The following is an 11,604-nucleotide window of genomic DNA, read 5'->3' on the forward strand; positions in this document are numbered from 1 at the left end:
AAGAAGGCTAAGCACTAGAAACGGATACTCCTAACCTAGAATTGTTACATAAATGTCCTCCACCATATCCTATGTTTCAAGATCCTACCTATGTAAATATAAAATAAGGAAGGTCTCAAGTCCTTTTCAACCACTTTCAAGCCAACACCATAACAATTATGTCTTTCTCAATAAATGAGAGAAAAGTAAAAAGTGATGTATCTTTGTCAAACTTAAATCAGAGGCTAAAATCCTGTATATCACGAAGGCATATCAATTTCATCTAGGATCTCAAGATATAACATCACCGATTATGGAAGAACATTTACATTCTCATCATCACACATTAATAGTGATTTTTGAAACTAGTTCTCTATATTATTTCTCTAACATTGACAACTAAACTAACTCATATACATATAATAGATGCACAGGTAGAGAAAATGTGAACAGTTTACCAGCCATTATTGTAATCTTAATTGCTCTATCATCATTGTGAATCCTTTACATGATACATGAAATCAATAACTCTTCCCAAACCATAAAATCGATGGGTCAGTAATGATACTGAAGCTACAAATACACAGATTATGAAGATTTAAATGTTGGCTCCTCTGTAATCCCCACATCAGGGCTAAAACCAGGAGAATAATGACTAATAGAAGTCAACAACCACGGAGTTAGAGAGAGTCATAGAATATTAGTTTCATCTGAAATTGTTGTACACTCCTGAGCTGTTCCTTCTCAGGCCTAAAAAGGGCTGCTATCCCAGGACGCCTAAATTAAAGAATCCTAATACCAACAGGACCAGGCCTATGTTGTAGACAAGAGAGCTCATTTTCCTGAGTTCAAAGACGGGCCAGAGGGATATGGCTGAGATGAGGGGTGAATCTGGAGCCCATGGGGATGCACTCTCCAAGCTCCAGGATAGGAATGGGCCATTATTGGTTTAATGGACGTCTGGGGTCCCAGGCCACCCACACCACACCCTCCCGAGCAGGATCTTGGCAACATTCCCTGTCAGTGATGAGGCAACCTAGCACTTGTCACGCCCCGATGTTGTGTCCTATGTGGGCACCATGCTGTGGGGACCACACCCACACTCTGCAGGTCCATGCTACAGGGTCCTTCTTGCCTCAGGAGTAGAGACCACCCAGCAAGCAGTTCGCTCCCCAACCAGCAGGAGGAGGGGAGGAGAGCAGGGGCACCAGGGGAATCTCACTCAGACAACAACACCCAGGGGTGCCAGCGGGGACAGTGATGATGCAGATGAGGCCCAGACCAAGAGATGCGACCAGAGGACACAAAAGGCAGCTGATCAGGTCCTGACTCAACTGCATCCCGGACACCTTTGTCCCTCCTACGCCCCTTCCTCATACATCCCCTCCTGAAATGCAGATTCTTCAGATGCAAACAGGCAGAGCCTCAGACTGAAAGTCAGCTCTTCCAAAATGACCCGTCAGCAAACACTGCAGGATTGTGCTCCAGTGGGGGCCCTGGAGTCCACAACTCAGGGACTGAAGGGGACATCGGTGCCAGGGCCAGTGTGAGGGGATGGGGAGTGAGACTTTCATGGTTGTGGAATGTTGGTTTTGCAAGATGAAAAGTTCTAGGCGTTGTGGTGATGGCTCCACGAGAAAGTGAATAGATCTGATGCCTCAGAAACGTGCACTTAAAATGGTGACGATGGTAAAGGGTATGTGACGTGTGTTTTATTTCACTTAAATTCATAAAATAATGTCTTTTTAAATCAGAGTCCATTTCGACTCCCGTTCATCACAAATGTCGGAGACCCAAACACATTCCCCTACCTTAGGGGCCATCACGGTGCCCTCACATGGCACATGGGAGACCGTTCTCACGGGGGCCTAGTCTGTGCTCACCTCACCTCTGTCCAGGGAGACCCAGGCAGTGGTGACCCCCATAGATTAGACATATGATATGCTATGATATTCATATGACACCACCGAACATTGTCACTCAGCAGCACACAGAGCAGCACCCCACTCAAACATGCATGACCTCATATGAATGCGACAAGATTAAGGGAAGAAAAGGAACCACCGGTTAATCAGGGCAACACCCTTAACGCAGAGGTTGGAAATGTCAAAGGGGTAAAGACACACTGCAGGCAAAGAGCACATAGGGGTCTCCCCATACATGTGATCCTGACCCATGCAGATGTGGTGAGACCCATACAGTGCCCGTACCCTATAGCTGGTGTAGCACATCCACACTCACCAGGGTGACCCACCTCCCCAGACCCTGCACCTAAAGTCACACGTTCTCTCTCAACACGTGACCCCACCTCCTCAGACCGCTCCACCTGGGTCACATGTCCACAGTCCCAGGGTGAACCGCCCTCTGCAGACGTCCCCAACTGGGGTCACACGTGCACATCCTCCAGGGTGACCTCACCTCACCAGACCGTGCACCTGGGGTCACATGTCCCCTTGGTCAGGGCACCATGGCTCTGCTGCTTGCTCCCCTAATGTAGAAACAACCTGGGTTCCTGGGCTCTGCTGGGATGAGAAAAAGTGTAAGGTGGGTCTCCTGTCCCCACACTTGTCCCACAGAAGTCCTCCTCTTTTCACTTTGGTTCTGTGTGATTTTACCTCTTTTTAAAGCTTTCATGCTAGAGTTGAACATATTACTTGGTTCTGGCAGGCACAGTCTCACTTTCTTGTCTCACTTACTTGTTGAGAAAACTCACAGGACAGCAGGGCTGAAAGCCGAAGGGCAGCTCTGGACGCTGCTGACTAGGGACGGCAGACAGGAAGGAGAGCTCAGCAGCAGCCTCAGCTGTTACCCATCGGCCTTTTGCCCGATCTGCGTGCCCTGCAATCAATTCACCAGCTAAACCTGCCTCCCTTCGCACCATGCACGTGCTGGTAAATTGGAATAATCAGCAGGTAGCCCTCCTGAGGATTATCCACGAGCCCCAAGGAAGGTGAACCTTGCAGGAATAAAGACAAAGGCCCTGCCCATAGCACTGCCCTTGGGAGGACCAGGTCACCACACTCAGAAGAGAGGGTGTTACCTAGACAAGCCCACCTCGGCTCCAGACCCAGACATCTAAGCACTGACTTTCAAATGCAGGCACGGAGCTTCCCAGTACTGAGGCCAGGCCGGCTCTCTTCCCAGCTCTCCATACTCTTAGCGTACACGGAACATGGTCAGGTCTAAATCTTCTTATTATAGACAACACATGGTCAGCTCTAAACATAAACAGTAGTCAGCACATGGAGAGGTCTAAATTTACCGTGTAGACAGAACTTGATCATGTTTCAACTAGCTTAGGGCTGAGCTCATAGGAGGTACAGATCACACATATGGGTCTCTCATCTTTGGACACCCACATCAGGAAACTGAACGATATCATTGTCATTAAACATTTCAACAGGCAAAACAGAAATGTTACCAGTGTCTCTGGCCACCTGGTGGTCAGGATCCACATGTGATGCAAGAACTTCTTAGAGTGCAGCCCAGTCTGCGGCCAGGCCAGACAAGAAGTGGCCTGATTCCAGCCTCCCAGGCTTCCAGAAGGAGGCGGCCGCACAGGAGGCCCAGGCAGGACAGTTCTGCATGGTGCGGGCCAGGAGAGCCTGTCTGTCCATTCCACTGGCCGATTCCGGGCGGGGTGCTCAGGGCCGCTGAGAGCCCCGCGCTCAGGCCCTGCTTCCCTGCAGCATGTGCGTGTGCGTGTGTGTGTGTGTGTGTATGTGTGTGTGTGTAGAGGGGGCAGTGGCTGACGGCTCCCACGGCTCCCGTCCCGGGCACCGTGATGTCTTCGAGGGTAGGTACGGGGAGAGGTAGGGGCACAGAAGCCATTGGAGAGGAGAACCCACCACGGAGCTCCTTGCACACTGGCTCGCCCCACCCGGGGACCAGCCTACCCATCGTGGGCCACATGCCACCCCCCAGCCCCGCACCCCCAAAGGCAGGGCGCCTGCTCTTTCAACAGCACAGGGTCTCACATGAAGGAGACTCAGTGGGGAATGTCACCCACTCCCCCACTCCTGATGCTCAGTTTGGGGAGAATGAACCCCCTTGACTGGGCGATGGGACCCTGTGAAGAAACATGTGGTGCCCCATCCAAGTCAGGGCCTGCCTGAGAGATGGGAACACAGGAGCCACGTGCAGGGCCTGGAGGCCAGGCCAACAGGACAAGCACCTCCAGCCTTGGTCTAGCTCTCCAACTGTGACATTGTAGCATTAAGGGACCTGAGGCAGGTGACTGAATGTAATGGGGTCTAAACTGGACCCTGAATGGGGCTTAAAGAACGTGTGAAGGATGTCACTCAGACAGTGACAGTCACTGGAAGACAGACGCTGTGTGAGGACATCCTGCTCCATCCATTTAAATCCCTGCGATCTCTGAACTTTACGTGGCTACGCAGGATTGTTAGAGCAGGTGCGTGCGGACATATCTGGGGCACAATTCAGTCTGCAATCAACTTGCAAGTGGTTCCAGAAAACACACAGGTGTGCGCAAAGGTAGACACAGCACACACACAAACATACGCATGCTCACAGCACAAATATATTCACACACTAGCCTATGAACACACACGCTCGCGTGTACCCACGCACACACTAACGTGTGCCAGTGCACATACCTATGCACATGCACAGCACATGTACGCATACAGGCACATGCACACACGTAGCACACACACAGGGAATAAAGTGAATCCATAAAGCATTAATTCCTGAAAGCAAGTGAAGCTGACATGTATTTTTCCCTTTTTCTTAGCTTTGATGTTTTTCACAATAAAAACTTTAAGAAAAGAGTTAATGGCGAATGACTTTTTTTTTTTGCACAGGTGTCGCGGACTCCTCAGAGGCAGTGACCCAGGACTGAGGCCCCCGAGCGTCCTTCTGAGGGTCGTGGCCCCGGTGTCCCTCTCACGGGAGTTGCTGTCAGCCTTGATGGTCGAAGCAGCCATGGTATCTAGATTTCACTGGTAGAAACTATTCCTTTTCTTCCCTGGGAGGAGCAGGTCTCCTTCTACTTTGTTGGGGAGACTCCCTTTTTACTAAACAAAAATGATAAGCTGTAAGTACATATTAAGGTTTAGGTTATATACATGTAAAGAATAATCATAAAGATCAAGGAACAGAACACGATGAGTGGACAGCCAGGAGTGCCCTTCCCTCGTCACAGCCTCCTCCCCAGCGTGAGGGAGCTGTTCTCCTGATTTTGTGCCAGTGACTTGTCCTCAGAGTTTTCGCCCAGGGACGCATCTCTGCGCAACGCAGCCCAGCTTTGCCTAGTTCCAAAGTCGGTAAATGCGTGTACCCTGCATGCTGCCTTATTGCTCTTGATGGCGCAGCATCGTGTCCATGGGATTCCTTCACCTTGTGAATAGAGATTTTTAAAAAATAATTTTTATAGTTTTACGAACTTTAAACAAAATGTACTCCATTGCTGTGGAATATTCCTTCATAGGAGCGTGCATGGTTCATTTCTGCATCCGCTTGTGATGGCCTTCATGTTCTTTCCAGTTTGGCTCCTGTGGCTGCGGAGTCCATGTCCGTGTGTCCTGGTGCAGTGCCGGTAGGTTTGTGTTCAGCTGGGAGGAGCCCTGCGGGTCTGCGTGCGTGCGCGGACTTCGCTCTTTGAGGCCCGATTGTTTCAGAAGCGGTTGCATCGGCCCGCTGCTTGCCAGGCTTTCCATTGCCCCACAGCCTGCTGATAATTGATACTATGTCTTTCATGTCTGCATTCTGGTAGGTGTATGCACAGTATTTTTCTTATGGTTTTAATCCCTCGGTGGTTAGTGAAGTTGTGCATCTAGTAGTATTCATACACTATTTCCTGTTCGTTTTTAAAAAGTTTTAAAAATTGTGGTTCAATACACATAACATAAAATTTAGTATCTTAACCATTTTTAAATGCCATTTCAGGGTCAAGAAGTAATTGGTGCTGTTGTGCAAACCTTACCGCCATCGTCCTCCAGAACTTTCTCATCTTGCAACATTGAAACAGTCCCCATTAAACACGCACTCCCCATGCACCCTCCCTCAGCCCCTGGCACTCAACATGCTACTTTCTGTCTCTATGTTTCTGACTGCTCTAGGGGCCTCGTGTGAATGAAGCCAGCACTGCGTGTTGTTTTGTGTCTAGCTTACATCACTGAGCATAATGCCCTCGAGGCTCATCCCTGCTGAAGGCTGTGTCAGAATTGCCTTCCTTTTTAGGCTGAACAACATTCCCTTGTATCGATGGACCGTGTTTTTCTTCTCCATTCATCCATTAGTGGACACGTGTAATATCTACATTCATTTCTCATGTCATAATAATTGTGGAATAACGTCAGAAAGTCCTTTGAATCTAAAGTCATCTGCCATTAACTCTTTTCTTAAACTTTTTACTGTGAACAACATCAAAGCTAAGAAAAAGGGAAAATACATGTCAGCTTCACCTGTGTTCAGGAATTAATGCTTTACGGATTCACTTTATTCCCTGTGTGTGTGCTACGTGTGTGCATGTGCCTGTTTGCCTACATATGCTGTGCATGTGCATAGGTATGTGCACTGGCACACGTTAGTGTGTGCATGGGTACATGCGTGCGTGTGTGTTCATATGCTAGTGTGTGAATATATTTGTGCTGTGCACGTGCGTATGTTTGTGTGTGTGCTGTGTCTACCTGTGTGCACACCTGTGTGTTTTCTGCAACCACTTGGAAGTTGGTTGCAGACTGAATTGTGCCCCAGATATGTCCGCACGCATCTGCTCTAACATTCCTGCTTTTCCACATAAAGATCAGAGCTGTCAGGGATTTAAATGGATGAAGCAGGATGTCCTGACACAGGGTCTGTCTTCCAATGACTGTCACTGTCTGAGTGACATCCTTCCCACCTTCTCTAAGTCCCATTCAGGGTCCACCTGAGGCCCCCATTACATTCAGTCACCTGCCCCAGGTCCCCTATAAACTACAATGTCACAGTTGGAGAGCTAGACCAAGGCTGGAGGTGCTCGTCCTGTTGGCCTGGCCTCCAGGCCATGCACGTGGCTCCTGTGTTCCCATCTGTCAGCCAGACCCCGACTTGGATGGGGCACCACATGTTTCATCACAGGGTCCCATCGCCCAGTCAAGGGGGTTCATTCTCCCCAAACTGAGCATTAGGAGTGGGAGGGGTGAAGTCCCCACTGAGTCTACTTCATGTGAGACCCTGTGCTGTTGAAAGAGCAGGTGCCCTGCCCTCGGGGGTGGGGGCTTGGGGGGACATTTGGCCCACGATGGGCTCTCGGGTCCCCGGGTGGGGCCAGCCAGTGTGCAAGCGTTTCCACGGTGGGTTCTCCTCTCCAACGGCTTCTGTGCCCCTACCTCTCCCCGTGCCTCCCGTCGAAGACAGCACGGTGCCCGGGACGGGAGCCGTGGGAGCCGTCAGCCACTGCCCCCTCTACACACACACACACACACACACACACACACACACACGCACACGCACACGCACACGCACACGCACATGCTTCAGGGAGGCAGGACTTGAGCGCGGGGCTCTCAGCAGCCCTGAGCACCCCACGCGGAATCGGCCAGTGGAATGGACAGACAGGCTCTCCTGGCCCGCACCATGCAGAACTGTCCTGCCTGGGCCTCCTGTGCGGCCGCCTCCTTCTGGAAGCCTGGGAGGCTGGAATCAGGCCACTTCTTGTCTGGCCTGGCCGCAGACTGGGCTGCACTCTAAGAAGTTCTTGCATCACATGTGGATCCTGACCACCAGGTGGCCAGAGACACTGGTAACATTTCTGTTTTGCCTGTTGAAATGTTTAATGACAATGATATCGTTCAGTTTCCTGATGTGGGTGTCCAAAGATGAGAGACCCATATGTGTGATCTGTACCTCCTATGAGCTCAGCCCTAAGCTAGTTGAAACATGATCAAGTTCTGTCTACACGGTAAATTTAGACCTCTCCATGTGCTGACTACTGTTTATGTTTAGAGCTGACCATGTGTTGTCTATAATAAGAAGATTTAGACCTGACCATGTTCCGTGTACGCTAAGAGTATGGAGAGCTGGGAAGAGAGCCGGCCTGGCCTCAGTACTGGGAAGCTCCGTGCCTGCATTTGAAAGTCAGTGCTTAGATGTCTGGGTCTGGAGCCGAGGTGGGCTTGTCTAGGTAACACCCTCTCTTCTGAGTGTGGTGACCTGGTCCTCCCAAGGGCAGTGCTATGGGCAGGGCCTTTGTCTTTATTCCTGCAAGGTTCACCTTCCTTGGGGCTCGTGGATAATCCTCAGGAGGGCTACCTGCTGATTATTCCAATTTACCAGCACGTGCATGGTGCGAAGGGAGGCAGGTTTAGCTGGTGAATTGATTGCAGGGCACGCAGATCGGGCAAAAGGCCGATGGGTAACAGCTGAGGCTGCTGCTGAGCTCTCCTTCCTGTCTGCCGTCCCTAGTCAGCAGCGTCCAGAGCTGCCCTTCGGCTTTCAGCCCTGCTGTCCTGTGAGTTTTCTCAACAAGTAAGTGAGACAAGAAAGTGAGACTGTGCCTGCCAGAACCAAGTAATATGTTCAACTCTAGCATGAAAGCTTTAAAAAGAGGTAAAATCACACAGAACCAAAGTGAAAAGAGGAGGACTTCTGTGGGACAAGTGTGGGGACAGGAGACCCACCTTACACTTTTTCTCATCCCAGCAGAGCCCAGGAACCCAGGTTGTTTCTACATTAGGGGAGCAAGCAGCAGAGCCATGGTGCCCTGACCAAGGGGACATGTGACCCCAGGTGCACGGTCTGGTGAGGTGAGGTCACCCTGGAGGATGTGCACGTGTGACCCCAGTTGGGGACGTCTGCAGAGGGCGGTTCACCCTGGGACTGTGGACATGTGACCCAGGTGGAGCGGTCTGAGGAGGTGGGGTCACGTGTTGAGAGAGAACGTGTGACTTTAGGTGCAGGGTCTGGGGAGGTGGGTCACCCTGGTGAGTGTGGATGTGCTACACCAGCTATAGGGTACGGGCACTGTATGGGTCTCACCACATCTGCATGGGTCAGGATCACATGTATGGGGAGACCCCTATGTGCTCTTTGCCTGCAGTGTGTCTTTACCCCTTTGACATTTCCAACCTCTGCGTTAAGGGTGTTGCCCTGATTAACCGGTGGTTCCTTTTCTTCCCTTAATCTTGTCGCATTCATATGAGGTCATGCATGTTTGAGTGGGGTGCTGCTCTGTGTGCTGCTGAGTGACAATGTTCGGTGGTGTCATATGAATATCATAGCATATCATATGTCTAATCTATGGGGGTCACCACTGCCTGGGTCTCCCTGGACAGAGGTGAGGTGAGCACAGACTAGGCCCCCGTGAGAACGGTCTCCCATGTGCCATGTGAGGGCACCGTGATGGCCCCTAAGGTAGGGGAATGTGTTTGGGTCTCCGACATTTGTGATGAACGGGAGTCGAAATGGACTCTGATTTAAAAAGACATTATTTTATGAATTTAAGTGAAATAAAACACACGTCACATACCCTTTACCATCGTCACCATTTTAAGTGCACGTTTCTGAGGCATCAGATCTATTCACTTTCTCGTGGAGCCATCACCACAACGCCTAGAACTTTTCATCTTGCAAAACCAACATTCCACAACCATGAAAGTCTCACTCCCCATCCCCTCACACTGGCCCTGGCACCGATGTCCCCTTCAGTCCCTGAGTTGTGGACTCCAGGGCCCCCACTGGAGCACAATCCTGCAGTGTTTGCTGACGGGTCATTTTGGAAGAGCTGACTTTCAGTCTGAGGCTCTGCCTGTTTGCATCTGAAGAATCTGCATTTCAGGAGGGGATGTATGAGGAAGGGGCGTAGGAGGGACAAAGGTGTCCGGGATGCAGTTGAGTCAGGACCTGATCAGCTGCCTTTTGTGTCCTCTGGTCGCATCTCTTGGTCTGGGCCTCATCTGCATCATCACTGTCCCCGCTGGCACCCCTGGGTGTTGTTGTCTGAGTGAGATTCCCCTGGTGCCCCTGCTCTCCTCCCCTCCTCCTGCTGGTTGGGGAGCGAACTGCTTGCTGGGTGGTCTCTACTCCTGAGGCAAGAAGGACCCTGTAGCATGGACCTGCAGAGTGTGGGTGTGGTCCCCACAGCATGGTGCCCACATAGGACACAACATCGGGGCGTGACAAGTGCTAGGTTGCCTCATCACTGACAGGGAATGTTGCCAAGATCCTGCTCGGGAGGGTGTGGTGTGGGTGGCCTGGGACCCCAGACGTCCATTAAACCAATAATGGCCCATTCCTATCCTGGAGCTTGGAGAGTGCATCCCCATGGGCTCCAGATTCACCCCTCATCTCAGCCATATCCCTCTGGCCCGTCTTTGAACTCAGGAAAATGAGCTCTCTTGTCTACAACATAGGCCTGGTCCTGTTGGTATTAGGATTCTTTAATTTAGGCGTCCTGGGATAGCAGCCCTTTTTAGGCCTGAGAAGGAACAGCTCAGGAGTGTACAACAATTTCAGATGAAACTAATATTCTATGACTCTCTCTAACTCCGTGGTTGTTGACTTCTATTAGTCATTATTCTCCTGGTTTTAGCCCTGATGTGGGGATTACAGAGGAGCCAACATTTAAATCTTCATAATCTGTGTATTTGTAGCTTCAGTATCATTACTGACCCATCGATTTTATGGTTTGGGAAGAGTTATTGATTTCATGTATCATGTAAAGGATTCACAATGATGATAGAGCAATTAAGATTACAATAATGGCTGGTAAACTGTTCACATTTTCTCTACCTGTGCATCTATTATATGTATATGAGTTAGTTTAGTTGTCAATGTTAGAGAAATAATATAGAGAACTAGTTTCAAAAATCACTATTAATGTGTGATGATGAGAATGTAAATGTTCTTCCATAATCGGTGATGTTATATCTTGAGATCCTAGATGAAATTGATATGCCTTCGTGATATACAGGATTTTAGCCTCTGATTTAAGTTTGACAAAGATACATCACTTTTTACTTTTCTCTCATTTATTGAGAAAGACATAATTGTTATGGTGTTGGCTTGAAAGTGGTTGAAAAGGACTTGAGACCTTCCTTATTTTATATTTACATAGGTAGGATCTTGAAACATAGGATATGGTGGAGGACATTTATGTAACAATTCTAGGTTAGGAGTATCCGTTTCTAGTGCTTAGCCTTCTTGTTTAGATGCAAATGCTTTTCAAAGTATGAAGATTATGATTAGCATTACTGCTGCTATTGAGATGAGTGAGCCAAAAGACACAATATTTCATGTTGTGTGTGCCTCCGAGTAGTGAGACTAAAGTAATGACATTCCTGAGAGGCCAGAAAGTGCTGCGGGAAGTCATATTTACTACTACAAATATACGCGTGAAGTGACTTTTTGCTCATGCTGAGTTCACTGTGTAACCTGAGAATAGTGGGAATCCGTGTAGGAAGCCTCCCGTAATAGTGAAGCCCGCTCCCATGGACATTAGGTCATGGAAGTGTGCTGCTACATAGTATGTATCCTGGAGGATAGTGTCCGGGGATGAGTTCACTAAGATGATTCCTGTGAAACCTCCTACTGTAAAAAGAAAAACTAAAGCCTAAAACTCATAATATATTGGAGGTCATATAATATTACCTCCGTGAACAGTTGCTAACCAGGGACTTCCCT

The 11,604-nt window shown here is 49.4% G+C and overlaps 2 pseudogenes; one reads left to right on the forward strand and one right to left on the reverse strand.

The window, feature by feature from the left end:
* Positions 1-253: 253 nt before the first annotated feature.
* Positions 254-765, forward strand: LOC136794422 (cytochrome c oxidase subunit 2-like; annotated as a pseudogene).
* A 48-nt stretch (positions 766-813) lies between these two features.
* LOC136794377 (cytochrome c oxidase subunit 2-like) lies at positions 814-10,873 on the reverse strand (annotated as a pseudogene).
* Between the last annotated feature and the right edge of the window lie 731 nt (positions 10,874-11,604).

This window comes from Kogia breviceps, chromosome 6 (assembly GCF_026419965.1).
Source record: "Kogia breviceps isolate mKogBre1 chromosome 6, mKogBre1 haplotype 1, whole genome shotgun sequence".
In the NCBI taxonomy this organism is placed as follows: domain Eukaryota; kingdom Metazoa; phylum Chordata; class Mammalia; order Artiodactyla; family Physeteridae; genus Kogia; species Kogia breviceps.